The sequence below is a fragment of the Mizuhopecten yessoensis genome, unplaced genomic scaffold (genome assembly GCF_002113885.1).
Source record: "Mizuhopecten yessoensis strain PY_sf001 unplaced genomic scaffold, ASM211388v2 scaffold915, whole genome shotgun sequence".
NCBI classification, from domain to species: domain Eukaryota; kingdom Metazoa; phylum Mollusca; class Bivalvia; order Pectinida; family Pectinidae; genus Mizuhopecten; species Mizuhopecten yessoensis.
This window is the reverse complement of record NW_018403785.1, coordinates 225551-228924: the sequence shown is the minus strand read 5'-3', so window position 1 is coordinate 228924 and position 3374 is coordinate 225551. Positions and strand designations below refer to the sequence as shown.

General features: G+C 34.8%; 1 protein-coding gene across 1 annotated transcript in view; it reads left to right on the top strand.

Annotated features, from left to right (window-relative positions):
- Nucleotides 1-3374, top strand: part of LOC110454218 — an 18154-nt gene that overhangs the window by 2723 nt on the left and 12057 nt on the right. Inside the window, exon 2 of the mRNA XM_021503628.1 lies at nt 1019-1021. The gene's annotated coding sequence lies outside the window, so the exon portion shown is untranslated. The remainder of the gene's footprint in view (nt 1-1018; nt 1022-3374) is intronic.

Below are 3374 nucleotides of genomic sequence, written 5' to 3'. Positions count from 1 at the left end.
CCCCTGACACACTGTCAGACAGCTGAGGTACACCCCTGACACACTTGCCCAGGTCTGTTTTCCAGAACTTCATGTACAGGTATTTATTGGTAGAATGGATACATTGTTGCACACACTGTTGTCACTTTCTCGGGCCAATAGACCTGGAGGTTTTCTATTCAGCAATGAATGTATATCATAAGAGACACCTCCAATACAGGTGGCAAAACAAATTCTTGGCAGACAATATTAAATTGACAAATTCCTGAAGGTCAACTCTTAGCTTGCTTATTAATTTGAAGTAAACTGCTCATTTATTCATCAGGTTTTAAAGTCATTTTTATTTGATGCTTTTTGTACTCCATTTCATATCTGATTATACGTTTACCAAAGTAAGTGGGGTAGCTGTACATGTAATAGGTCAAATTCAACACGTCTTAAAGTGAATCAGGCAGAACTTGGATTGACAAACAGCTGTTTACATCAAATAATTTGTCCTGCTGATATGCCCGAAATTTAACTCAAGCTGACTTCAAAATCTTGTAAACTTGATATAGGAGAGGAGTTTCAGCTTAGCTTGAATTAAACTCGACTAGAATGATATTTGGGACTGAGATTCCAGTTACATCAAATGGTATTACCTAAATTAATTTCATGTCGTATAAGTTGTTCAGTTTGAATTCAGTTGGAGAAGGACCCCCAAACTGTACTGGGCCAAATGGGTCTAGAGAAATGGCAAAAATATTATGTGGATAATTAATGATACTTACTAGTAATCAACAAAAAGCTTCCGAAGTATTCTATAACTGAAGCTGAAGTAGGATTATATTAGGGTGTCGAAACAAAATCCTACATGAGTTGAAATTCTTTTTTATTAACCGGACCTTTACCGTCTAGGTCTCGCTGTGGTAGTTCTGGGTTAACTGAACTAAGTAATCTAATATCAAGTTGATTTAAAGCAGATTTGTTTTTGTTAAATTCTTCTTGCAATAATAATATGCACAGTAATTTAATTTGTAATTTATTCACTTTCTTCTAGCCGGTAAGTTTGGTTGTGAATTCTTGTTTATTTTCCTATTTGGTGGAAAAGGTGGTTTATGGTTATATATAATGAATCCATATGTCTACAGAAACCCATCAGTCTAAAGAATGGTGGTCTAGTAAACACCTTTCATACAATGTTTATAAGGTGGAAACAGTTTTCTATAAATCTGTCCAGAAGATGTTCAAAATAAATCGGATTGGTAACGTTTTATAAACTTCAACCAATGGTAGAATGTTGGAAATCCTTCAGATTGGTGGTGGTGGAAAAAACGTTAATTTACAAAAACATCTATTGTCCTCACAATGATTGTTTTTCTCATCAGGTAGCTTATAAAAATAAAATATAAAATGTGGTGAGTTAATTGATATCTTTTTTATGTTTTGGAACTTTGTTTACATCAAACCGTATGAAATATTACAAAGCTATTTAGTTTGATTGTTATTTGGTAATAAGACTGTGATGAGCCAAACTTTCCTTGTGGGTTAAGCTGACAATGACGTGCCACACGGATGTGATTGGTTTTCTGTAGACAATGCGTGCTTGTTATAGGAATTTCAATGTATGTTGATGTTTGAGGTTCGTGCGCATGTAAATATGTCTTTGTGTCGGAAATCAAGAACGTTGTTATGACAGCATTAGATTCACTTCCTATTACCGTTTTGCTAACTATTGTCCCTAAGGACGACGCTATTCAGTCTCACAGGGACAGATAAAGGTTACTTTATGTGACTGGTTTTATTCTAGTTTATACTTGCAATATGCTTTGTCGTCAATTTGAAAATCTGTTACATTTTTTATCCGTGAATTATATACACTTAATGTTATAAAGTTCATGAAATAAAATGTCTAATATGTTAAATATGTTGTTTAAATGCCTTCTTAACTAGCAATTCTTGATTTTAAACACTTTGATGTATGATTTCATTGGAAAGTGAATTGATTGTGTTTTCAATTACAGCTTCAAAAACATACAATTATATGTAAACCATCTGTATTTAAGTATATGTATACAATTTGTATAGTATCGCATTGCTGTGAGTCTGTCATACATTTACCATGTACTTCATAATAAATTATTTAAAGTTTGCCTATATATAAGCACCCATTGTCCGACTTGTCCCTCTCTCAGATAAGCGCCCACCCCAAAGCTTCCTTAATTGGTGTCTCCCATATAATGTCTACCTCCATTTCCTCCAAAAATGGATTGGTTTTCTGGTTACTTGATTAAAAACAAACTGTCTTCTGAAAATATAATCAAGTTCCCTATCCCTTCCTCGGATTACGCTTGAATAACAAATGTATATACATCATTTTTAGATCTAACAAAAGCCTTCCCTTTGTTAATGTTTCCCAACGGTTGGAAAAGCCTCATGTAAGCATTATTGATGAGACCAGTCTCAAAAAGAAAGTAAAAGATAGGAACTGTACAGGATATAGAGCCACTTTCACTAGGAGATCCATTTGTATTGCTCTATGACAAACTTGATCGGTACAGAAAGTTTAGCTATAAACATTGACTTAGGTGACTGGCTGGTTGGATTATACATTTTATGACGAGTAGGCTGCATGGTTATACTATAAACAATAGTGTATTTGTGGCTATTTCCAATCACTGTTTTGTGTAACATTCCTCCTCACGACAAATCATCCTCATCAAGACAATAGAATTGTGTTCATTCCTCCTCACAACAAATCATCCTCATCAAGACAATAGAATTGTGTTACATTCCTCCTCACAACAAATCATCCTCATCAAGACAATAGAATTGTGTTACACTCCTCACAACAAATCATCCTCATCAAGNCCTCCTCACAACAAATCATCCTCATCAAGACAATAGAATTGTGTTACACTCCTCACAATAAATCATCCTCATCAAGACAATAGAATTGTGTTAATTCCTCCTCACAACAAATCATCTTCATCAAGACAATTGCAATGTGATACAATCCTCCTCACAACAAATCATCTTCATCAAGACAATAGAATTGTGATACATTCCTCCTCAAAACAAATTATTCTCATCAAGACAATAGAATTGTTTTACATTCCTCCTCAGAACAAAGCATCCCCATCAAGACAATAGAATTGTGTTACATCCCTCCTCAGAACAAAGCATCCCCATCAAGACAATAGAATTGTGTTACACTCCTCCTCACAACGAATCATCCTCATCACGACAATAGAATTGTGTTACACTCCGCCTCACAACGAATCATCCTCATCAAGACAATAGAATTGTGTTACATTCCTCCTCAGAACAAAGCATCCTCATCAAGACAATAGAATTGTGTTACACTCCTCCTCACAACGAATCATCCTCATCACGACAATAGAATTGTATTACAC